Source organism: Balaenoptera physalus (assembly GCF_965194825.1).
Source record: "Balaenoptera physalus genome assembly, chromosome: 5".
Lineage (NCBI taxonomy): Eukaryota > Metazoa > Chordata > Mammalia > Artiodactyla > Balaenopteridae > Balaenoptera > Balaenoptera physalus.
The window spans coordinates 125874576-125901233 of record NC_138884.1 but is presented as its reverse complement, the minus strand read 5'-3'; the positions used below and the strand labels follow the sequence as shown (position 1 = coordinate 125901233).

At 32.8% G+C, this 26658-nt stretch overlaps 1 protein-coding gene across 9 annotated transcripts in view; it reads left to right on the top strand.

Annotated features, from left to right (window-relative positions):
• Positions 1–83: 83 nt before the first annotated feature.
• LOC309661250 (bifunctional heparan sulfate N-deacetylase/N-sulfotransferase 4) overlaps positions 84–26658 on the top strand; it is an 823039-nt gene continuing 796464 nt past the window's right edge. For 7 of the 9 annotated variants that reach the window (XM_082462797.1, XM_082462803.1, XM_082462802.1 and 4 more), the window contains exon 1: positions 84–5870. The gene's annotated coding sequence lies outside the window, so the exon portion shown is untranslated. The remainder of the gene's footprint in view (positions 5871–26658) is intronic. The other 2 variants (XM_082462799.1, XM_082462798.1) reach the window with 2 other exon arrangements.

Genomic DNA, 26658 nt, shown 5'->3' with positions numbered 1-26658 from the left:
CAACTAGAGTAAGCCCTCGCACAGAAACAAAGACCCAACACAGCCATAAATAAATAAATAAAAAAAAAAAAAAAAAAAAAAAAGTAGAAAAAAAGATATAAAAAGGAATGTCAAAAGACTAACAAGCATATGAAGAGATGCTCAAAGTCATTTATAAAAGAGACACAAAATTACAATAACAATGACTGCACACATTAGATTGGTTCGCGTTTAAAAGGTGGTTAATGCCAAGAAATTCCATGGATTTGGTGTGGAGGAAAACTGTAGATTGGTGTTGCAATTTTAGAAAGCAAACCTAATTTCCACTAATCCAGTTTCTGAATGTATTATAGCCCAGAGAAATTTTCCAAAAGATCAATGAGACTCCATATACATGAATGTGGAAAAATAAATCTTCTCTGGATTTCTCAGTGTTCTTATAAAGTCTCAGCCTCCTGAGGCATAGGAATTGATACATGATGAAGATAGAGAAGGTCTGTTTGCACTTCCTAGAAACATTTTGCATTTCACCTAAGAAAAGAGTTGATCTGTAGCCACTTGTCTCTCTAATAATATATCTAATTGCTCCCATACTCTGGAATAAAAGAGTTCCAGACTATGGACCGGGGTAACCTCAAAGGATGGCTGAGTAACAAGAACTCTGGAGGGATTCAGAAGTTATCTTAATAGGTATTTACATTTCAAAAGGGATGGACATCTGGGTTGTAAGTCTAGAGAAGCTAAATCTCTCTCATTTAGAGATTTATTTACATACTAAAGTGTGAGAATAAGAACCCAGGATAACTTATTACTACTTTGCCAAGGAAAACCGCCTCAGAGGGTGAATGCTGACAGCTGCCTCTTTCTCCCATGTAAGCAAAAAAATATATATATATATATTTGTGGGTTCGTTGCCTAAAATATGGACCTCATATGTGTAGGGTGAGATCTATCGTTCATTGTGTTGTCCCATGGATAAAAATTGGTGTTCAGGGAATCCAAGTGTCTATTATTAGTCATAAATAATAATCTACTTTGGTTCAAAGACCTCATGTGTGCTTTCAAAATAATATTAATAAATATAGATATTAAAAAGTTAACAGTGAATGCTCATTGTAGTATTGTTTGTGTTAAAATAAAATTGAAGGTGTCAACCTCAGATATAAAATAGTGAGTTATTTTACCAGCAAAATGGGTTTATTCGGGAATAGCAGAGACCTGCAATTTGGGTTAGGCAAGCTCTAGTGAAACACAGGCAAGTCTAGAGAACAAAGGGTAGGGGATTCCTTTTATTAGGTCTTAGGAGGAAATTGGGAGGGTTGTTTTGAACAAAAGTTCACTGGAAAAGAGCAAGAGTCTGAGGTTGCAGAGGTTTCTAATTGGTGCAGGCTACAGCTAAAAGCAGAGGATTAAATTCCCACGTGATCAATGTCTTCCCTTATACCAGAAGAAAAGGAACATTCTTATCTTCCTTCTATCTGCTGCTTATGCATGCTGCGAAAGTGGTATGTGCTTGAGAGCTCAAGCACATACCACTGATTCCATTTTAAAATGTGATTTTCCTTTATTTATTTTCATAGAGGTTACCAAGGTGTCCACACCTAGTATATGAATTATACTAGTATATCAATTAGGTGCCACACCTGATGTTTGAATGCTTGATCAAACTCTACTCAGGCTCCTCTGAGCTCATTTTCAACAAGGCTTCAACTTTGGACTTCTGTGTTCATCCCTGCATTGTCCAATTTTTAGCAAGAATAATGCTAAGTCAGTTTAGCCAGAATCCTCCATCCTCCATATCTGATCACCCTCAATATCTAAGTGGGTTCCTTATCCTGCCCCATTTTCCAGGTGATATCCTGCTGTCAGCAGGAGTCTTGTTAGGTCAGTTTAGCCAGAACACCCTTTTATCCCTGATTGCTCTTCTTAGTAATTTTCCATCCACTTACCCTCACTCATAGACTCTTGACTATAAATTCCTTTTCCTGGTATTTGGAGTTGAGCAAAATCTCTCTCCCACACTGCAAGACCCATTGCAGTGGTCCCTACACCTATCACAGTAGCCCACCTTGAATAAAGTCTGCCTTACCATCTTTAACAAGTATCATGAATAATTTTTTCTTGAATAATGCTGTGAAATACTGATTGGCAACTTGAAGTAATGGACATCAAACTACATGGATGGACATAAAACTGAGCTGAGAGGAAAAAGGAATTTAAAAAAATGAAGTCATTTCATGATTCCATTTATATAAATTAAAGATACATAGAGAGATTCCTTAAAAAACTAAAAAAAGAACTACCATATGACCCAGCAATCTCACTCCTGGGCCTATACTCAGAGAAAACCATAATTCAAAAAGATACATGCACCCCAATGTTCACTGCAGCACTATTTACAATAGCCAGGACATGGAAGCAACCTAAATGTCCATCAACAGAGGAACGGATAAAGAAGATGTGGTACATATATAGAATGGAATATTACTCAGCCAAAAAAAGGAATGAAATTGTGCCATTTGCAGAGACGTGGTTAGATCTGGAGGCTGTCATACAGACCGAAGTAAGTCGAAAGAGAAAAACAAATACCGTATAATATCACTTATATGTGGAATTTAGAAAAATGATACAGATGAGCTTATTTGCAAAGCAGAAATAGACACACAGACATAGAGAACAAACATATGAATACTAAGGGGGGAAGGGGTTAGGATGAATTGGGAAATTGGGACTTACATATATAAATATATTACTATGTGTAAAATAGATAACTAATGAGAACCTACTGTATAGCACAGGGAACTCTACTCACTGTTCTGTGGTGACCTAAATGGGAAGGAAATCCAAAAAAGAGGGGATATATGTATACATATAGCTGTTTCACTTTGCTCTACAGCAGAAACTAACACAATGTTGTAAAGCAACTATACTCCAATAAAAATTATTAAAAAAAAAAGATATATAGAGAGAATAACCACACATGTTGTCCAAAACATATACCCTCAAAAGCATAGCTATCAAATACGTTAGAATCACTGCCTAGGATAGTGGGGGATGGGCAGGGTGGGAACAGGAAATAGAATAAAGGAAATATATTTTTTAAAGGAGGAAGTGGTATATTGATGAAAATTTGGCATGTAATGAGAAATATTAATGCATCCTTCTGCCCTTGATGAAGAAAAAGTGAAAATATGTCTTTCTGAAATACTTAAAATACTTGCTTAGGTTAATCACAATCATACATATTAAAATTATATTTTACATTTGGACTATCATAATTGTATCCATTTTAAATTTGCAGACTTTTAAAAATAGGATGATATTTATGGAGATGAAAATGAAATGTCATTATCATACTTTGCAAGTCCTTTCTGGTAATTGAATAATCTAAAAATGGTAATTAGCATTTTAGCTGAACCTATGATTATTTATTAATGTTAATAGTGCTAAAAAACAAGACATGTCCAAAATGGAGTTGCTTATGCTAAACCCCACATCACCAAACCGATACTTAATTTAATTACAGTTTTGGCTCCCCCAGAAATGAAATCTTAAACCAGTCAATCTGAAATCACCTGGTCAGCAGCAGTTAGGTAATCAGCTTGATAGACGCCTACCATCCCCTGAAGGAAAGCAACCCTGAAATAACCAACACTCTTCTTTGCCTAGTATAACTTCCTTTTTCTTGCCCCCTCTGGCTATAAAAATCTCATTTTGTATAGCCCCTCAGAGCTCCTTTCTATCTGCTTGGTTGGATGCTGCTGGATTTGAATCGATTTTTGTTCAGATAAACTCTTAAAATTTTTAATATGCCTCAGTTAATCATTTAACAGTTCTGGAGTTAGAAGAGGAAAACCGAAGGAGACCCCTGACACCCTGGGAGGAACAATGAGCAACCAGTGTAGGTTTGAGTTGAGCCCCTTTAGTTCGCTTTCTCCCTGCCTCTGAAGGTGGAGGGTCAGTCCCTCTTGGTCCCTAGCTCCACAGTTTTTGCATTATAAATTTGATCTTTTTTTTCCCCCCAGACTGAGTCTGGAAATCACTGTAGTCAGACTGGGTGTCACTTGGAAACAAGACTGGGTCCAGAGTTGGACTGGGTCCGACTTAAGCTGGACTGGGTCCAATGTGAGACCTCAGGTGAATAAAATTTTAAGGCTGAACAAGCAGGTTAATCTTACCAAAGAAAATCTTGAATTACAGTAGCCACAGTGGAGAATCATTAACTTAAATAAACTTATCCATTTACAATGTGCCCTAAAGAAAAAGAGGTCTAAGCCAAGAACTCACCATAACAGGTAGAGAGAAAATTATTTTTCCTCCTCAATAGTTTCTGGTGACTAGGATGAGACCCATTGGGACATCCCACTCCAGAGCCTGCAGATAGAATCCTGGGAAAACTGGCAGAAGTCAGCAAAGGGTATGAATTCTTACTAAAGGCAGCTCTCCCAGATTTCTTTCTATCGTGTTTGGTTGAGAGAGGAAGTTAAAATATCACTTTGTCCCTTCCTTCCCAAAATCAGATTGGCAGAAAGAAAAAAAAAAAAAATATATATATATATATATATATGAATTAGATCTTTGAATTGTGACTTGAGAATTTGCTTTTGGGTACCCATTGATCATTAATCTTTTCTCTCTCAGGGACAGCCATTGCCTTCTTGTTTGTCTCATTTTGTGCCCTGAGAACTTTGCTTGGCAACCTTAAGGTTGAGGGCTCCAAAAATATGGCCAGACAGAAATGTGAGTTAAACTTCATTTGCTGCTAGTGTCCTACTAACTATTGCCAGCTCTCAGGGGAATTGTATAAGTCTTTCTTTTGGAGGGCTATCTTTGGGAGTGGCTCTGGATATTGGGAGAGCAGTATTTTTGCACCCTTTTGGGGGATGACTCTTGCATTCATGAGGTAGTTTGATATTGCCAGGAATATTTACTGTTTGTCTTTGCTGAAACCTGACACTATATTTAAAACATTTTTTTTAATTAAAAAAAATTTTTTTTAAGTAGCTCTGTGGTGAGAAGTTGGCAGATTGGAAGCTGATAATTCAGGGTCTGAAAGAAACATGTTTTTAGGCCTTCTCTCCTAAGCTAAAATCAAAGCATGCACCCAAAAAGAAAAAAAAAGTTTTTTTTTTTTCTGAAGCCTTTGTGGAAACATTTACTAAAACATTCTAAAGATACATAGCTCTAAATCTAGAACACAGGAATCTTTTAAATTTCATTTAGTTGAAGATTTTCTCCCTGATATAAAGAAGCAAACTGAGGATAATGTACCTGGATGAGTGTGTCAGCCTCTCCATAACATTCAGGTTGCAGCAGCTTCTTTGAGGAATTAAAAACAACTATTTTTGTTTTACAAATTGAGTCTTTACAAGAACTGAAATGTGGTTATAGAAACAATTCAAAGCCCACCTATCCTTTTTACCAACTCCAAAATCTCCCCTATTCATCTCAAAAGGCTCGCAGATATTATAAAAACCCCAATTAAGTAGAGGCAGGAGACCAGAAGAGCTCTCTCCCGGTGAAGGTAGCAGAGCTCAACAGGGAGAAAAAAGACTCCCCTTTTTTCCTGGCAACAACTCAGCCAATAAAAAGCCATGGATTCTGTTTACTATAGCCCTCCCAACTTTCTTTTCTGCTATAAAAGTGTTCACCTTCTTTGACGTCTAGGAATTTGCTTGCCATGCTTGCAGATACCAAATTGCAATTCTCTACTGATCTTAAATAAACCCATCTTTGCTGGAGAAATATCTGGGAGTCTATTTGTTTTAGGTCAACATATTCTACCTGGTCTTCTCTAGGAACCAAGGAAATTCTTATAAGAAGGAAAAAAAAAAAAGAGGCTATTTTGAAAACAAGAACTATGAAAGATCTTAAAATTTTATTTCACAAATGTAAGTAAAAAGCTCTAGCCATGTGAGAGGTAACCTTAACTTATTCTGTCTGCCAGAAACACAATTTGGATGCAATTGTTCTTTTATAAACTAGTGTATTTTGCATTATCATACTCATCTCATGGCTAAAATCTTAAAGTAAAAGCTATAGATCTCTGTTTCTGTCTGTATGTATATGTGTGTCTATGTATGTATGTTACAGATGTGTGATGTTTTTCTACCTCTGGATGGAACTACCGAAGTTCATTTGTTCAAAAGCTCTATTTAAGTGTCTTAAAAGTCAAATCAAGTATACTCTCAGAAATATGGAAACTAACACAAATGTTTTTCAATTTTGCCTGATCAAGCATAATATTTGGTAAATAAAAGCTAGTTTAAGTTTATTGTTTTAATTAAAAGATATGTCTTTAGAGCTATCAATATTAAATATAATTCAGGCAGACAACTTTTATCCTACCTAGGTTTTAAAAAGTCAAATAAGCTCATGTTATCTCTGTTATAGGATTTATGAACAGAAAGATAACTTTAAGATGATGGTTATCTGTTTAATGTAATTATTTTATAAAGGAAAAATAAAGTCTTTATATTTACCACATTCTTACCATTTCTGGTGACTTTATTATTTTAAGTTGTTTCATATGTTGTCATTTTACTTTGACCTGAAGAAATTCTTTTAATTGTGTTTTATACTGTATTTGTCTGCTGGTGAAAAATCCCCTCCATTGTTGTTTATCTGATTTTGTTTGTTTTTGCTTTATTACTGCAAGATTTTTCAGTATAGAATTTTAGTTTGTCAGGGTTCCCCCCCAAACCCATTTTTATCAGCTTGTTAAAGAAATGGTTAAATATATCGTTCTATTGTGTTCTGGCTAACATGGTTTTTGTTGAGAAGACTGTGATTTTTCTTTTTTTTTTAAATTCTCTTTGGTAGGCGATGAACCTCTCTCTTTCTCTCAGGTTTGAATGTTTTTATAATTTTCTCCTACATTAATTTTCACTGATTTAGGTTATGATGTCCCTTGCGGTAGATGTCTGTCCTGTTTATCATGCTTGAATTTTGCTGCTAGTTTAGACCTGTGGTTTACAATATTCATCACATTTAGAGTATTTTGGGCTATTCTATCTTAAATATTTTTCTGCTCATCACCATCCTTTGGCGATCTGATTACATGCCTGTTAGACTACTTAATATTGTCCTATGGGACACTGAGACTGATTTTATTTATGCATTTACTTATTTTGGACATTCTCTCTCTGTGCTTTAATGCAGATCAGCATTTTCCAGTCGGACTCTCTGAAATGATAGAAATGTTTTACAATATGCAGTATCTAAAGCATCATCTCAACACCATGTGTGGTTATTGAGTACTTGAAATGGTGCTTGGTGAACTGAGTCTATCATATTGGAAAGCTCATGTTAGGATGGTTTACATGGCTGTGTCTTCATATCTTCTTTTATTTCCCGTGTTCAATATATTTCTTAGCCCATTTAGTAATTTTTAAAATATAATTTACTGTGTTTTCTATCTTTAAATTTCCTTTAAAAAGTCTTACACTACTCTCCTAACTTTTCATGTATTTTTTCTTAAATACTTGAACATATGTTGATTGTTGATTGTTTATTTGAACATCACTATCTTTTCAAGATTGTTTCTATTGACTAATATTTCTCTTAGGATTGCATTATCCTGATTTTAGTATATATCTAGTAATCTTACTGCATATAGACAGTGCCAAATTTTGAGTTTCTGATTATGTTGTCTTACTTTTAGAAGTTTTGAAATATACTTAGGCAGGCAATTAAGCTATTAAAGATTAGCTTGATACATTTATGACATTTTTATATTTGTGGGTACAGATAAATATTTTAGTCTTTATGCTAGGGCCAGTTTAGTTCTTCTACTACTATATTGATACTTCTAGAGGTCATTCCTAAATGTCAAGGAGTGTCTTTATTCTTGCACATTGGCACTTGAATGTCTCTGAAACTTGCATGACATTTTAGAATTGTTTAGATTATAGCTCCTCTGTATATCTTTGCTGGTCTCGAGAAGTTTCAATTTAATATATAGTCCCAGCAGAGGCAAGGGACTACATTAGCGGATTTGCAGAGCTCTGTCTTTTCATGAACTGCTCTTTCTATTACTCTGTCCCATGAATTTCAGCTGCCTCAGCCTTTCCAATATTCATACTGTCTCCAAAGCTCAGTGCTCTGATTGGTTCCCTCTGACTGTGCTGCAGTCTATAAAGTGCTTCCAGGCAGACAGCAGTATAACTATTGGGGTACCTTGTTTGTTTTTTTATGGAATCAGAGTCCTGTGCTACGTGTTGTTTGGAAACAACTGAAACCAGAATATTATATTCATCTCCATTATGAGAGCATAATAAAATATTATCTAGTATACACAGACTCAGAACACTGAAGATACCTCTAGATGTAGTACTCAGACAGGGTGAGAGCAAGTCTTTTTATACTGCAAGAATAATGGACATAGATAATTATTGATCCTGGACAATGATATAGTCTACATATAACAATATACAGCAAGAAAAATGAATTAGTGTCATGAAGATAAAAAGGGAGAAAATACTGTCCTTATTTATAGGTGACACAATTACCTACTTAGAGAAGAAAGTGAATGAACAAATAAACTAATTACATAATGTAGCACATATGCTGGATACAAGCTCAACCTACAAAAATCAATAGTAATTGTCTTCTCATGTGACAGCCAATTAGGAAATTTAGGGAAAAAAATAATATGCAATAAATATTTGCAGTAAATATTGTTTTCCAAAATTTTCTTAAGCAATAATGCAAAATAACTCTACACTAAAACATTTACTTCTGATAAATGTACTTGCTCATGTACCTCAAGCACAATATTTTTAGCATATTTAGCTAGAACAGTTTGGAAATTTTCAATGATGTTTGCTATTTATAATTTTAAATGACATATGTGTTTAGACGTGAGATTTTATTCTCTCTTTTTAGATAAATTTCTTTTAGGTACTGAACAGATTTTTAATGATGCAAAAAGAAGTCAATAAAAATATTTAAAAATAAAATATTCCTATATTATAAAAAGAACTTGCATTTTTCAAGTTTAAACCACAGGGTTGGCAGTTTAACAAGAAATACAGAATATATTTCGAGTCGAAACTGACACAAACAGACTGTTTCTGGATCATTGTTTTAACACACTGACCAAGAACAGTTTGTGTTTGTGGCAAAGGCCCAGATATGAAATAGACTAAAATAGAATTTGGTGGAATTAAACAGCTTAGAAAGAAACATGTTCTTGTTGGAAGAGTTGTGACTCTTGGAAAAATGACTGAGGACAGTTTACAGAATTTTTAAAAAATTCATCCTTTCCTTTCCTTTCTCTTTGTGCCAGCATACAACCAACCACGTGTTCTTCCTACTACCCGGGGAAAAATTATAATAAGAGAAAACATCTGGGTGATTTAACTAAGATATAAGATTGCTTATTACACTTCTGAGATTGTTTTCTACAAAATTATGACAGTAGGAACACAAAAAGTTTGGTATTATGGGTTTTCTGCACAACTACATAAGCTTGGTTAACTTGGAGTTCAGTGGGAGAATATATTTATGCTTCAAATTTAGAAATTTGTTTACTGATAGATTTGTCTTTTTTATTGAAGCCATTTGCAATTAAAACCAGTATAAGCATTTTCAAGAAATCTCCAGCAATTATATATATTATCTAAGAAATGCAATTAATGTTTAACAAATATATTAAAACTCATGCATATAAGTGAATATATTAATCAAACATCCTCATGGAAATTAGTTTACTTATTTTAAGTCTTCTCTGGATTTTTTAGGCCCCAATGTTGAAATTGTTCTCAGAGTCTGACACATTGTTTAAATATATTTAGAAGAATCAAGGGTGTATTTTATTTACTGTGTATTTTATATTGGAAAAGAGCAATAGCAATTTAGAAGTTAAATCTAGTACCTAATATATAGATCGAGTTAGGTAATATCTCAAAAAGAAATCTCAATGGGAAATAAAATACTTTAAAAAAACCCCTTATACATCAAATTAAATGACTTCAGGTAATATTCATGGCAGGTACTATTGCAAAGACACACCAATTCTCCAACACTAGCCTAGTTAGCTATACACAACATTGCTGCTTTCTTATGTCCTTCTAGCAATTAGTTCAGGCATCTCTACTTTCCCATATTTGGATTATAATTAATATAATTTATCTTATTGCAGAAAGGCACAATTTAGTGACCAGACTACTGAAACTCCTTCATCATGTTACCTTCCTGTCTTATTTTCATTGAGTTTTAGCTATGGAAGTATCCCAAGCATGAGTGTGCTCAGGGTTATGTATGCTTACAAAATTCTAAATATATGTTGTTGTTTCCTGAACATTGCAGTATAGTAAAAGAAAATGTTAAGATAAAGAAATCATTGGCTTTAATATTTTTGTTTAATAGATGAGCTATGTCTTTAGTTGATACATGCACACACATATACACATATCTAGTCAATTTTACAATTACTCTGGTATGGATTTTCTCTATACAGGTAAGAAGCAAGTGACAGAGATAGTCTTGCTTATAGCATATGGAAAGAATAGCAAGTGTATTTTAAGAAATTTACGTATATAGTTAATCCAAGAGACAACACTAATTTTAGAACTTAAAGGAAAGTTAAAGATTATTCTTACAATCTCTCCTTTTAAAGTCCAGATAACAGATTCAAAGAGATGAAATTTCAGACTGTTTTTGAGTCAAACATAAATATAATCAAAATATGATCTCTCTTGAAGGAATATTTGACACTATATATAAATTCAAAATAGAGTGGCAAGTGATGATTGAAAATCAGTAAGAGAAATAATGTTTTTTTGTGATCACTAGTATACACTTATCTAAGCAAATTCTAAGGCATATATAGACATTGCTTAGATTTTATTTTACAATGTTAAAAAATGTTTCCCTATTCACAAAAATTAATTACTAGTTACAACAAAACAAATAAAGCCAAAGAGAAGAAGAAGGTAAAGATTAAAAGATAGAAGGGAAAATGGCAAGGGAAGGGGAAAACAGGCTAGGAAGAGGAAATAAAATGAAAAGGATAGATATAAGTGAAAACAACAAATTTAAAAAATAATCTGTTTTTCAATCCTAATTCTTCCCTGGTAGAGAAATAAAGACACCAAAGTAAAAATGCATACATACATAATGCATATATACATACATAAATGAATGTATTAGTTAATTAAGTGTATAATTAAAAGATTACATTCCTTAAAGGTATAAAATTTTAAAACTTAAAAAAAATTATATACTCCAAGAGACATCAACTTAGTGATGTAGGGTAGAATGCCCAACTATACAAACCATACTACAATACAAATAATATGTAACGTAATATTTATGTTGTAAGTGTTCATATTTTTTCATCTTTAGAATCAAACTTAGAAAAAAAAGGTGACTTTTATTCCACTTACAGGGAATATAATTTTTAAAATATTGACAATATAAAAAGTATAAGAATTTCTAGTTTCTGTAATAGCAAATTAGATGATTTTGTGTCACTAGGCTGCTACCAAGAAGACAAGGATTTGTAGGACCAATTAATCAGAGAAAGGGAATGACAAGCTCATTGACATGGACCCACACTGACCCTTGAAACACTTTCCTAATTTATAGCTGTGGCAGAGATGCTAAGAAGTTGAGGAGAGTCTTCAGCAGGCTCTTATAATAGCCAAAATATTATCAACTGAGATTTAAGTGCTGCCGAGAAAGAGGAGACATAGCTAACACTCAGAATTTACGTTTGATACAAGGGGTGAGGGTGAACAAAAAATAAACCCAACATTCACGAAATTGAATACTAGCTTCAAGTCATCTCACTCTCTGCTTATTCAGTCAGGATGACCTGTCACGACCCTAATATCTGGTCAGAAAGAGTAGAAAGACTTCACTGCAAGAAGAAAAATGTCATTCAGAGAGATACAAAGTTTCTCTATACTTTTTCATATATGCTGTCTGTTACTTAAACAATCACAACTAGAGATACAGAGATGGTTCGAATAAAAGCAAGAGAAAACAAAAACAGAAAGGAAGGAAGGAAGGGAGGAAGGAAAGAAGGAAAGAAGAAAAAGAAAGAAAGAAAGAAAGAAAGAAAGAAAGAAAGAAAGAAAGAAAGAAGGAAAGAAAGAAAAAAAGAAAGGAAGAAAGGGAGAGAGAGAGAAAGGGAAAGAAAGAACAAGGCCATGGGATATTCAGATATTAGGGTTATGTGATAGTTAAAATAATTCATATACATATTCAAGAAAGTTAAAAATATTGAGACACATTAGGAAACTATAAAAATAGAAAATAAAGAATAAAAATATATTAAAAAATTGAAAATTTTAACTAATCTTTGGATACTACAAAAATAATCAAATGGACATTCTGGAACAAAGATATAATGTCTGAAATAAAAAACTTAATGTATGGGTATAACAGCCCTTTAGACATATAAGACCAAATTAGTAAACTGTAAGGCAAAATAATAGAAAAGTGGAAGCTCAAAAAAAATGGCACATCATTGCAAGCATTAAAAATAATAATATTGGTATAATTATATTAGTACATCCATAGCAGGCTTTAAAGCAAGTAGTATTCTAAAGACTATTAGTCATAATGATAAAGTACCTAATCTGACAAAGAATGATATTATGAGCTTAAATCTATATGCATGGAATAACAAAACTGATTGAACTAAATAGTCAAAGAGACCAGTCTCAATAAGACTAGAACAGCAAAACATAAATGTGTTACATGTATAAATACCTGAACAATACAAATAACAAAACTAACCTTACTAAAATCAAATAACTACTAGGTTTTATTATGAACACCTTTTTTTATCAACTTGCTTGCCTCAGCACAGTATTTCTCAATCTCCTACTCATTAGGATTACTTGGTAGAACATGTCAAAATATTGATGGCCTCAAACCACTCCAAAACATTCAGATTCAAATGGTTTGGGGCAGAGCTTGGACATGAGATTTCTTTTTTAACTTAAGTGATTCTAATGTAAAGTCAGTGCTGAGAACTCTGCATATCACTTGCCAAATCCAATTTTTACTACACATTTGTCTTTCCCCTCTACTAGGCTGTGAACTTTTGAGGATAGGACTATGTTTTCTACATTTGTAACCTACTACAAATGTATTATACTACATCTAAAATAGTGCCTGATACCAAGTATTTGCTCAAAAGTTAGTTGGTGATAAAAGGCTAAGTTTCAGAAGATGGTTATTTCAGTTCAACTTAACAGTTACTAATCAAATTCCTACTGTGTGCTGAACTTAATACAAGGTGTTGGTGTACAAAGGTATACAATACAGTGCCAGCCTTTAGGGGAATCATTCATTATTCAAACTGGTGGTCACAAATTATCAATTACTACCATATTGATAGTATCTTTAGGCCACTACATCCAGAGCTCCAACACTCTCAATCTAATATAGCAAGTCATTTTTTCCTTGAATAGGATTCCATTAAGTAATTGAAAAATAAAATAAAATAATAAATAGAACACACATCAATGACAGAATATGTATACTTTACATGTGTACATGGAACATCAACAAATATTGACCATATTCCAAGATATAAAAATTCAATATATTTCAAAAAATTTTCATTATTCAGAACAGATTATGATCTCTTTAGCAAATCTGGAAAAAAAAATGACACAAAGATAATTGGAAGAATCCCTATATGTTTGAAAATTATGCATTCCATTCCCAAACATCCCATTAGTCAAGGAAAGGATATAACTTGAAATTAGAAAAGATTTTGAACTAAACAATAATGAATATATAACATATAAAAGTTTGATGATGTGGTTAAGTATATTTTAGAGAGAAATTTATAGATGTAAAGGCATATACTACAGAAAAGAAAGTTGAAAATGAATTAAGTATACATCCATATCAATAATAACCAACAGCAAAATAATGAAAAATATGAAGGAATAAGATAATAAAGATATGAAATTAATGATATAAAATGAATTTAAAGTAAAGAAATTCAACAAAGTTCCCCTTACTCTGAAAGTTCCCCAAAATGTTAAAAACAGAGTTACACTATTACCTAACAATCCCACTCCCAGATATATATTCAAGAGAAATGATAGCATATGTCCATACAAAAACTTGCACATGGATGTTCTTTGCAGCATTATTCATAATAGCCAAAATGTGAAAACAAGACAAATTCTTATCAATTGATGAACGGATAAATAAAATGTGGTATATTGATAGAATGGAATACTACTTGGCATAAAAAGGAATAATAATAAATATCATGTTACAATATGGACAAATCTTGAAAGCATTATGCTAAGTGAAAGAAGTCATAAAAGCCAGATAAAAAAGGCCACATATTATATGATTCCATTCATATGCTGTGTACAAAATATGCCTATAGAGAAAGTATAGTAGTTGTTGTCTAGAACTCAGAAGACTAAGGAATAATGGGGAGTGATTACTAACGGGCATAAAGTTTCTTTTTGGGAAGGTAAAAGTTTTCTAAAATTGATGGTTGATTGATGGATGATTGATGATGGTTGCACAACTTTTTTAACATAAACCACTGAATTATCCAATTTAAGTTGGTAAATAATACTGTATGTGAATTATCTCTCAATAAACTGTTATAAATTATGTTGACATTTAAAGTGACTAAACTTAATTCATCAGTAGAGATTTATTAGAAAGAAAAGTAAAGGGTGAGCATTAAGATTTGTTTGCTTATATTTTTTCATTGAAATACAAAGTAAAATCATGCATCAAATGTAATATTGGAGTTTTGCAAAGAATTAAGATATAAAATATCATTCTTGAAGATTAAAAGAGACGGTTGATTAGAGAAAGTAGAAGCATTACAGGGTATTGTGGATTTGCCCAAGATTTGTGGAAATTTATATGAAGAAGAATAATTATCACCGTTAAGAGTTTTTTCTCCATCCACTTTCTTTTGCTCAATTTTAGGCAAGAAGAATGTAAAAAAAAAAAGGAATTAAACATAATATTGTTATAATTATCATACTAAATCATTAATTCAAGGATTTAGAATTTAAATATGTAGGCAGATACATGTTACAACCAGGTTACTGGATGGGTAAGTGCCCACTTACTTTTTAAAAAAATCCCATCCCAGAAATTAGTAAAGATTTAGTTTGACATAAAATTAAAGAAGCTATAGGAGAAAATTAACTTCCCTATGGAATATAAAGAGTATTTAAGATAAAACTTAGGTAAAAATATACTTTAGAAGATTGATTCCAATATTCTCCTCGATCTTTTAGGTAACTGTAATCAATCATGTAACCGTAACTATTGAAAATTATGAATTATTGTGGCCCTCGAAGAATCACCTGAATACTAAAACAAGCTCATCAGTATCACATTTCCTACCAATATTTTAGCAATATTAAATATTAATATTATATAGTAAAAGTGTTCTTAATGTGACAAACACTGGTATATGTTGTTTATAAAATATGATAGTCTCCTGTTTTTAAACATCTTTTTATGAAAAACATTGTTTTAGTGTTCAAACGAAATTTACATCAATTAAAAATCTTAATGGCTGAGGAGACCTGGAGCCACCCCTGGAAATCCTGGGCCTGGGACCCTCCCACAGCAGGGGTTGCTGTCACTTCCCTGGTGGTCCTGCCTCCTGGCATCCTGTCCTGTGGTGCTCCTGGGATCCTCTCACCTGGAACTTCATCAGGAAGGCTACACAAGCCCCTGGACCAACCTCACCCACCAGGGGACAGAAGACAGAAGCAAGAGGAACTACGACCCTGCAGCCCGTGGAATGGAGACCACAAACACAGTAAGTTAGACAAAATGAGACGATAGAGAAATATGTTGCAGATGAAGGAGCAAGGTAAAAATCCAGAAGACCAAATAAATGAAGAGGAAATAGGCAATCTATGTGAAAAATACTTCAGAGTAATGATAGTAAAGATGATCCAAGATCCCAGAAACAGAATGGAGGCATGGATCGAGAAGGTACAAGAAACGTTTAACAAGGAGCTAGAAAAACTAAAGAACAAATAATCAGTGATGAACAACGAAATAACTGAAATGAAAAATACACTAGAAGGAATCAATAGCAGAATAACTGAGGCGGAAGAACGGATAAGTGAGCTGGAAGATAGAATGGTGGAAATAACTGCCGAGGAACAGAATAAAGAAAAAAGAAAGAAAAGAAATGAGGACAGTCTCAGAGACCTCCGGGAAAACATAAATGAACCACCATTCTAATTATGGGGGTCCGAGAAGAAGAAGAGAAAGGGAAAGGATACGAGAAAATATTTGAAGAGGTTATAGTTGAAAGCTTCCCTAACATGGAAGAGGAAATAGTCAATCAAGTCCAGGAAGCGCAGAGAGTCCCATACAGGATAAACCCAAGGAGAAACATGCCAAGACACATATTAATCAAACTAACAAAAATTAAATACAAAGAAAAAATATTAAGAGAAGCAAGAAAAAAGCAAACAAATAACATAAAAGGGAAACCCCATAATGTTATCAGCTGATTTTTCGGCAGAAACTCTGCATGCCAGAAGGGAGTGGCAGGACATATTTAAAGTGATGAAAGGGAAAAACCTACAACCAAGATTACTCTACCCAGCAAGGCTCTCATTCAGATTTGACAGAGAAATCAAAAGCTTTACAGACAAGCAAAAGCTAAGAGAATCAGCACCACCAAACCAGCTTTACAACAAATGCTAAAGGAACTTCTCTAGGGAGGAAACACAAGAGAAGAAAAAGACCTACAAAAACAAACCCAGAACAATTAAGAACACGGTAATAGAAGCATACATAATGATAATTACCTTAAATGTAATTGGATTAAATGCTCCAACCAAAACACACAGATTGGCTGAATGGATACACAAACAAGACCCGTATATATGCTGGCTACAAGAGACCCACTTCAGACCTAAGGACAGATACCGACTGAAAGTGAGGGGATGAAAAAGATATTCCGTGCAAAGGGATATCAAAAGAAAGCTGGGGTAGCGATACTCATATCAGACAAAATAGACTCTAAAATAGAGACTATTACAAGACACCAGGAAGTACACTACATTAGGATCAAAGGATCAATCCAAGTAGAAGATATAACAATTGTAAATATTTATGTACCCAACATAGGAGCACTTCAATATATAAGGCAAATGCAAACAGCCATAAAAGGGGAAATTGACAGTAACACAATAATAGTGAGGGACTTTAACACTCCACTTACACCAATGGACAGAACATCCAGACAGAAAAGTTATAAGGAAATACAAACCTTAAGTGACACATTAGACCAAATAGACTTAATTGATACTTATAGGGCATTCCATCCAAAAGCAGCAGAATACACTTTCTTCTCAAGTGCACATGGAACATTCTCCAGGATAGATCACATCTTGGGTCACAAATCAAGCCTTGGTATATTTAGAGAAAATTGAAATCATATCAAACATCTTTTCTGACCACAATGTTATGAGATTAGAAATCAATTAAAGGAAAAAAAACTGTAAAGAACACAAACCCATGGAGGCTAAACAATACTCTACTAAATAACCAAGAGATCACTGACGAAATCAAAGAGGAAATCAAAAAAAATACCTAGAAACAAATGACAATGAAAACATGATGACCCACAACCTATGGGATGCAGCAAAAGCAGTTCTAAGAGGGAAGTTACAGCAATACAACCCTATCTCAAGAAACAAGAAAAATCTGAAATAAACGACCTAAACTTACATCTAAAGCAACTAGAGAAAGAAGAAGAAAAAAAAAAATAGTAGAGGGAAAGAAATCTTAAAGATTAAGAAAAAATAAATAAAATAGAACTGAAGAAAACAACAGCAAAGATCAATGAAACTAAAAGCTGATTCTTTGAGAAGATAAACAAAACTGATAAACCTTTGGCCAGACTCATCAAGAAGAAAAGGGAGAGGACTCAAATCAATAAAATTAGAAATGAAAAAGGAGAAGATACAATGGACACCACAGAAATACAAAGGATTATAAGACACTACTATAAGCAGCTACATGCGAATAAAATGGACAACCTGGAAGAAATGGACAAATTCTTAGAAAAGTACAACCTTCCATGACTGAACCAGGAAGAAATAGAAGATATGAACAGACCAATTACAAGTAATGAAATTGAAACTGTGATTAAAAATCTTCCAACAAACAAAAGTCCAGGACCAGATGGCTTCACAGGCAAATTCTATCAAACATTTAGAGAAAAGCTAACACTTATCCTTCTTAAACTCTTCCAAAAAATTTTAGAAGAAGAAATACTCCCAAACTCATATTATGAGGCCACCATCACCCTGATACCAAAACCAGACAACAATATCACACACACAAAACATTACAGGCCAATATCACTGACGGACATAAACACAAAAATCCTCAACAAAATACTAGCAAACAGAATCCCACAGGCACATTAATAGGATCATACACCATGAACAAGTGGGGTTTATCCCAGGGATGCAAGGATTCTTCAATATATGCAAATCAATCGATGTGATACACCATATTAACAAATTGAAGGATGAAAATCATATGATCATCTCAATAGATGCAGAAAAGGCTTCTGACTAAATTCAACACTGATTTATGATAAAAACTCTCCAGAAAGTGGGCATAGAGGGAACCTACCTCCACATAATAAAGGCCATATATGACAAACCCACAGCAAACATTATTCTCAATGGTGAAAAACTGAAAGCATTTCCTCTAAAATCAGGAACAGGACAAGGGTGTCCACTCTCAACACTATTATTCAACATAGTTTTAGAAGTCCTAGCCACAGGAATCAGAGAAGAAAAAGAAATTAAAGGAATCCAAACTGGAAAAGAAGTAACACAGTCACCATTTGCAGATGACATGAAACTATACATAGAAAATCCTAAAGATGCCACCAGAAAACTACTAGAGCTAATCAATGAATTTGGTAAAGTAGCAGGATACAAAATTAATACACAGAAGTCTCTTGCATTCCTATACACTAACAATGAAAGATCAGAAAGGGAAATTAAGGAAATCATCCCATTCACCACTGCAACAAAAACAATAAAATACCTAGGAATAAACCTACCTAAGGAGGCAAAAGACGTGTATGAAGAAAATTATAAGATACTGATGAAAGAAATCAAGCACAACATAAACAGATGGAGAGATATACCACCATGTCCTTGGATTGGAAGAATCAACATTGTGCAAATGACTATACTATCAAAAGCAATCTACAGATTCAGTGCAATTCCTATCAAATTACCAATGGCATTTTTCACAGAACTAAAACAAATTTTTTTACGATTTGTATGGAAACACAAAAGACACCAAGTACCCAAAGCAATCTTGAGAAAGAAAAGTGGAAGTGGAGGAATCAGGTTCCCTGACTTCAGGCTATACTTCAAAGCTACAGTAATCAAGACAGTATGGTACTGGCACAAAAACACAAATACAGATCAATGGAACAGGACAAAGTTCAGAGATAAACCCACATACCTATGGTCACCTAATCTATGACAAAGGAGCCAAGAATATACAGTGGAGAAAAGACAGACTCTTCAATAAGTGGTGCTGGGAAAACTGGACAACTACATGTAAAAGAATGAAATTAGAACACTTCCTAACACCATACACAAAAATAAACTCAAAATGGATTAAAGACCTAAATGTAAGGCCAGACACTATAAAACTCTTAGAGGAAAACATAGGCAGAACACTCTTTGACATAAATCGCCGCAAGATCCTTTTTGACCCACCTCCTAGGGTAATGAAAATAAAAACAAAAATAAACAAATAAGACCTAATTAAACTTAAAAGCTTTTGCTTTTAAAGAAACCATAAACAAGACAAAAAGAGAACTCTCAGAATGGGAGAAAATATTTGCAAATAAAGCAACTGACAAAGGATTAATTTCCAAAATATACAAACAGCTCATGCAGACCAATAACAAAAACACAAACAACCCAATCAAAAAGTGGGTGGAAGACCGAAAGAGACATCTCTCTTAGGAAGACATACAGATGAACAACAAACATGAAAAACTGCTCAACATCATTAATTATTAAAGAATAGCAAATCAAAACTAGAATGAGGTATCACCTCACACCAGTCAGAATGGACATCATTAAAAAATCTATAAACAATACATGCTGGAGAGGTTGTGGAAAAAAGGGACTTGCACTGTTAGTGGGAATGTAAATTGATACAGCCACTATGAAGAACAGTATGGAGGTTCCTTAAAAAACTAAAAATAGAACTACCATATGACCCAGCCATCCCACTATTGGGCATATACCCAGAGAAAAGTATAATTCAAAAAGACACATTCATCACAGTGTTCACTGCAGCACTATTTACAATAGCCAGGACATGGAAGCAACCTAAATGTCTACCAACAGAGGAATGGATAAAGAAGATGTGGTACATATATACAGTGGAATATTATTCAGCCATAAACAAGAACGAAATTGGGTCATTTGTAGAGACATGGAGGGACCTAGAGACTGTCATACAGAGTGAAGTAGGTCAGAAAGAGAAAAACAAATATTGTATATTAATGCATATATGTGGAATCCAGAAAAATGGTATAGATGATTTTATTTGCAAAGCATAAATAGCAGCACAGACTTAGAGAACAAACATACAGATACCAAGGGGGAAAGAGGGGTTGGTATGAATTGGGAGATTGGGATTGACATATATACACTATTGATACTATGCTTAAAATAGATAACTAATGAGAACCTACTGTATAGCACAGGGAACTCTACTCAATGTTCTGTGGTGACCTAAATGGGAAGGAAATCCAAAAAACAGGGGATATATGTATACATATAGCTGATTCACTTTGCTGTACAGTAGAAACTAACACAACATTGTAAAGCAACTATACTACAATAAAAATTAACTAAAGAAATTCTAGCGGTCTCTAAGTCCAAATTCTTTTTGTAAGAAAACTTACACAGTTCTGAAGTCTAAAATTTGAAGCACATTCAATGTACAGTTGACACATTCAGAAAAAAAATCACAGATTTTACTATATTTTCATAATTTTTGTTTAAAGTATTCAATCTGATAAATTGCAGTGTAATAGAAATCATATTAGCATCAAGATAATCTGTTTCTACTTTTTGCTTCCATAAGGATTGATTTTTAAGTTGAACTGTGAATAACTGAAAACTTAGTGATATTAATTATATTTCAGAGGTAATCAGTATGTGAGTATGCAAGGAAGCATGCCTCTGCCCAACTGTCAGTTTATGTAACTGCCCTGTGGCAAAACCAGTATTAATAGTTGAGTGTTCTTAATGCCCTAGGGCTCTCTTCATTTGCTAAGATATGATAATCAGCTATGCCAGGCGATATGGCTGCATCTCTGACAACCTGTGAATACATCATTCAAATGATGATCATAACAGACAGAAGTGTAAGTTGCTTCTGTCTTCAGAGCCTTCTGTCAAAACTTAGAAGCGGGCTTGTTGTTGGGAATGTGAAAGTTAAATAGAAGTCTTACTGAAAATGCAACAGATTAGTGAGATCCCTTATTGGAGAAATAACCATTAGGCCAATATTCAATTCTACATAATTTTAACATAATATGAAAAGAATATTACAATCTCTAATCCTAAATATTCCAAATCCTAAACCATCTATAGGAGAGGTATATTCTTCTGAGCTCACTAAATTTCAAGAAAAAGTAAAATCTTTTGTCCTGCTGTAAGAAGATGGTGGCGTGAATAGATTGTCTATTTACTAATTATTTTACCTTATACTCTTTCATGTTGTAACTCATATGTTTCTTGAAGATAATACCTATGTTTCATAGAGAAAAATTCATTTATGTTTCAATACTATACACAGAAAGATATTTTGTTTTTACTGCTGCAGCAAAATCATTACCAATCCTAGAATACAAATATATAAATTTATACCAAATTAATAAGCTTAGGATTTAAACCAAAAATATAATTTTAGATGTGTTTTAAATAATTAGGCCAATTTACAGGCTGTGCTGTTAAATACACATTGGGTACATTTACATTCAGAATTTAATCCCTTCTCTTCTAGCGAGGTTAAAATTTCACTCCATGTTACAGAAAAGACAAGCATATTTCTGTAGGAAATACTACTTTGCACTCACACGTTTTGTAAAAATATACAATTTTAACATAATTCTTTGTTTACACTACTTAATCCATCTTTTAAAATTAATTCATGGGAAAATATTCATTTTTAAAAATTTTCCACCAATTAAAATATAGATTTTTAGATAATAAGGAAAAAGAAATATAAGACTACCTGGTAACTTCAATTTTGAAGTGGCAGTATAATTTTAATTAATGGTATTCAATTACAAACATATAAAAAATTGCATGTACATGGCCAACTTTCCATAGTTATTATAAGTAAGCCTCAAAATACCAGCAGCTACCAGTTTTACTTCATTCACTCAGAGAATCTTAAATAAGAAGTTGAAACTTGCTCAATTTGCAGCCCCTCTACCTGCCAGCAACATCTAGGCAATCATTTATAACTATCTTCAGTGAGTAGCAAGTTCATGGCCAAGTCAATAATTATAGAATGAAATGGAACATCAATTTCCATCCAAGATTTAATTTGGCAGTATAGTGCTGTGAAAAATAAGACTCTCGTATATTATTGCTACAGTGTCTGATTTACTGTCTTACTAATGCTTCTGCCCAAGCTAGTGTAAATTATCATGTTTCCATTAATATGGTAATATAATCATTTAAAAATTGAATTTTGATACTAACCCCCTCACTTATAAAGAAATATTGTACACCACTCAGTTGCTTATTGTAATTTTTAAACTATGATATTTTCAATCTTATCACCTTAACAAATAATACTGCAAAGTTCTGTTTTACTTTTGCAGATTCTTATTTTTATATATATATATTTTTCTTTTTGAAGTTGGATTTGTTTCTTTATGCTTTCTACTTTTAGATATTTTTCTCAGTTCTAGATTAATTCGACAGGTTTTTTTTTTTTTGTGGACAGAAAATCTTCACATATTAAAAATGATGGACTTCTCTCACTTTAGGATTCTGTAAAACAGATGAACTGATATTCACATAGCTTACTTCCAAGAATTCTAATGCACTCTCTCGCTTATGCTATAATTGTTGGTAATTCTCCCGAAATGTAGACTTCTGAAGGAAATCTAGTACTGTAGACACTTTGGATATATCCAAATTTTACTGGTGAAGACAGCTGCCTCCAATCTGAATAGGCTTTTCATGTTAATGTAAGCTTCTTGTACTAATCTTTGTATCTCCCTGTGGTTACTCTAAACTCTTGGTCAAGGATTGTGAGAAATTTAACTAGACCACAAATGTAATGACTTATGGAGAATCTTTCATTGTAAAAAATAATACATATTACAGTATTGTGAAAATCAGCCTGTTCATTAACTCAATATTTGTAGATATATTCATTTTCAGAAAAAAATAGTATTATGGTTTTCTATGCCTTATAAATATGTACTTGTTTCTTTGGGGGGGGGGGTGGGGCTGTAGCAAATATAATAGAAAGCCTAAAATAATGTAAAATAAAAGATGCTGAGTAATAATTTAAGTGTTTTTAAAAGAAATGATGAAAATGCAGGAAAGGGCAGATAACTGATTGGAGTAATCTATAATGGGTTTCAAAGTAGCTGCAGTGAATATTTTAAGAATGGGGAAGATGGCAGATTTCTTATCATCTTCCCTTAACTTAGAGTATCACGGACAGGTTCATTACCATTCTGATTTTCCCTTGCTATCCTGGCTTCTTGCTATCAAAAATGCCTTACAGTACCTTTTGCATGCTGTGTGTGTGTTGGGGGCAGGGGGAAGAATTCTAATCACATAAAGGCATTTTCAGATTTCATTATTAATAGCATCTGTCCAATATGCAAATATTTTTAATATTACAAAACCACATTGAAATTTGGAAGAGTTGGTTTTTAAATTAGCAATATGTAAAACAACTTATCATAACTTTTTTTTCTATTTTAAGTTGAATTAAGTTAGCTTGGCAATCTTATATTTTATATGGAATTTGATGATTTTACTCAAAATGCTTTTCTAATACAAGTTTTTAAAGCTAAATGAACCAAATTACTTTTTTAACATTAGTATTAAATAATATTTGATTATGTTAATGCACTTTGAGTAACACGTTCCAATACATTTTAACAATTTATATTTTTAACATATTTATTAAATATACTTAAACAATATTATCAGCATATGTCTTGAAGAATTTGTAGAAAATAGTAGACTAACCTAATGAACGTTTATAAGAAGAATTAGTGTAGCTAAGAAGGGCTTAATTTTAGAATTTTGTGTGGGTTGTAAGAGTGTTAAAATAAGAAATTGAAATGAAAGGAATATATTGATGTGGATGTGTCCATAAAATATTCTATAAAAAAACTCTTAATTTTAATGTCTACAAGCAAAATTTATATTTCACAAGTTGAATTACTGTCAATATGTGTATGTCTATGTGAGACTAAACATTTTATGAGAATATTTCTTAGATGTTAAAATGTTAAAATCACTTACACAGTAGTCATCTATTTTTTTATATTCTTGTTTCCCTCATTTTTAACTTTGTATCTAAATTATTTTTCTAAATTTATAAATTTCCAAAATGTGCCAGTTATTGCACATTTAAAAATAGTGCCTGACTTGGCAATGTTTCAATAATTCCACCCACAAAGCAATTACAAAATAATTCTATTTAACTGATGATAAATGTTGTTCATCTCTAAAAAAATGAACAATTTGGTATGCATTAATAAAATGTTCCAAAGAAAAAGTCGTTTAACATTTAATTATGAATCTTTTTCATTATCTTTGTAAAAATATTGCATTTATAAAGCAGCAACTGAATAGATTATATCAGTTGCTGAAATAATTCCATTCAGTATCATTATTTTGTATGATACTGTAATTGTAGATACATGATGCTAAGCATATGTCAATACCCATAACACTTTACAGCACACAGAGTGAACCTTAATGTATGTAAATTAAAAGAAATAATTTTGTAGGTCAGGGAATTAAAGGATGGGATGCACAATGAGAAAAAACAATTTAACTGAATTATGCATGTATGAAACCTCACTGAAGAGGACAGGAGAAAGAAATGCTGACCTATGTAACTTTGGAAATGAACAGAGTCTGTAAAAGTAAAGGCAAATTAAACTGTACATAAACACTGCAGTTTGGTAGAAATACTTGCGTACAATGGAGGTCCTGGTTAACAATTCTGACAATGCTATACATGCATACCAGAATTGAACAATTAAGTGAATGGATTGGTAGATGGTGAGAGCTAGGTTTCTCACTTTTGGAGTGGGGGTTCATATGAGTTTAAGGAAGGACAAAACTAGTTTATGATGACTAATATAAAACTTATTAAGTGTTATCTTTGATATGGTATTGACAGGGATGATGCAGAAAGGAACCTACCAGGGTGTTATAAATGTTTAATTATCTTTATTAGGTGGCAGCTACAGAGATGTTTAAATATGTAAATATTTGTCTTGCTCTTTATATATAAATTAATTTATGTTGTTATGCTTTAATCAAAGAAGATCATGCAAAAAACAAACAAACAAACAAAAACCAAAAATAGTGGGGGAAAGACAAGATATAGTTGAGGAAATAATTGGTTAACTGGAAAAGAGCACTGAAAAATAAGTAAAATACAGCCTAAATTACGGAAATATAAAAGGGTGAAAAACACATAGTTCAAGAAGCCCTAAAACGCTAAGCAGCAAATATACATATACTAGGAAAACCTGCTGAAAATCAAAGACAAGTTGGAAATTTAAAAATTAATGCAGGGTAGTTGGATTGCCTCAAAAAAGTAACAACTGCATTGAAATCTGATATCTTACAAGGAACAATGGAAGCTAGCATCAATATAATGAAATTTTTCTTAGTAAAGAAAATACTTGCTAGTCCAGATTCTCTACCATAGAATGTATTATTCAAACAGAATAAAATGTAAAAGGCTTTTCAGACAAAGATAAAGTGAGATATTTCATCAATAGCACATCTGTACTTATGGAAATACAAAAGGCAGAGAGAAAATTATTCCAGATGGTTGAGAGATTTGAAATTAAAAGAGAATCATTTAAAATAGAAAATGTCAGTAAATATACCTACCACTGACTGCATAAAATAGCAATGTCTTATGTAATGTTCTTTATCTATCTAATAAAATTGATCATTATAACATATGAGTAGGAAGGAAATTTATGTTGTTCTAGTATCCTTTACTTGTCTGGGAAGAGTGTAAAACTACAGTAACATTGTATTTTCTTGTATATCAAGAATATAAGCTTGTTCACTTTTGCTCCTCTCCCACTACTATAATACCTGGAAACAATATATACAGTGACTGATGGCAATTTATTTTATTTATTTATTTTTTTGAGTCAAGGAGTTGAGTACCTGAGATATGTGAGGACAACACTTTTCTCTTTAGAGAATTTGCCAATTCTCATACAGGGGAATAGAGATTGAATGGAAAACAGTAGTTTGGGCATTGTAAAAGTAAAGTTGGAAAACTGTATAATAGTTTATACTAATGCTAAATATATGATTTCCTTATGACCCATTCGATTGCATTGGAATCTGATTTCCTTATGAGGAATAATGGTACCCACTGTTG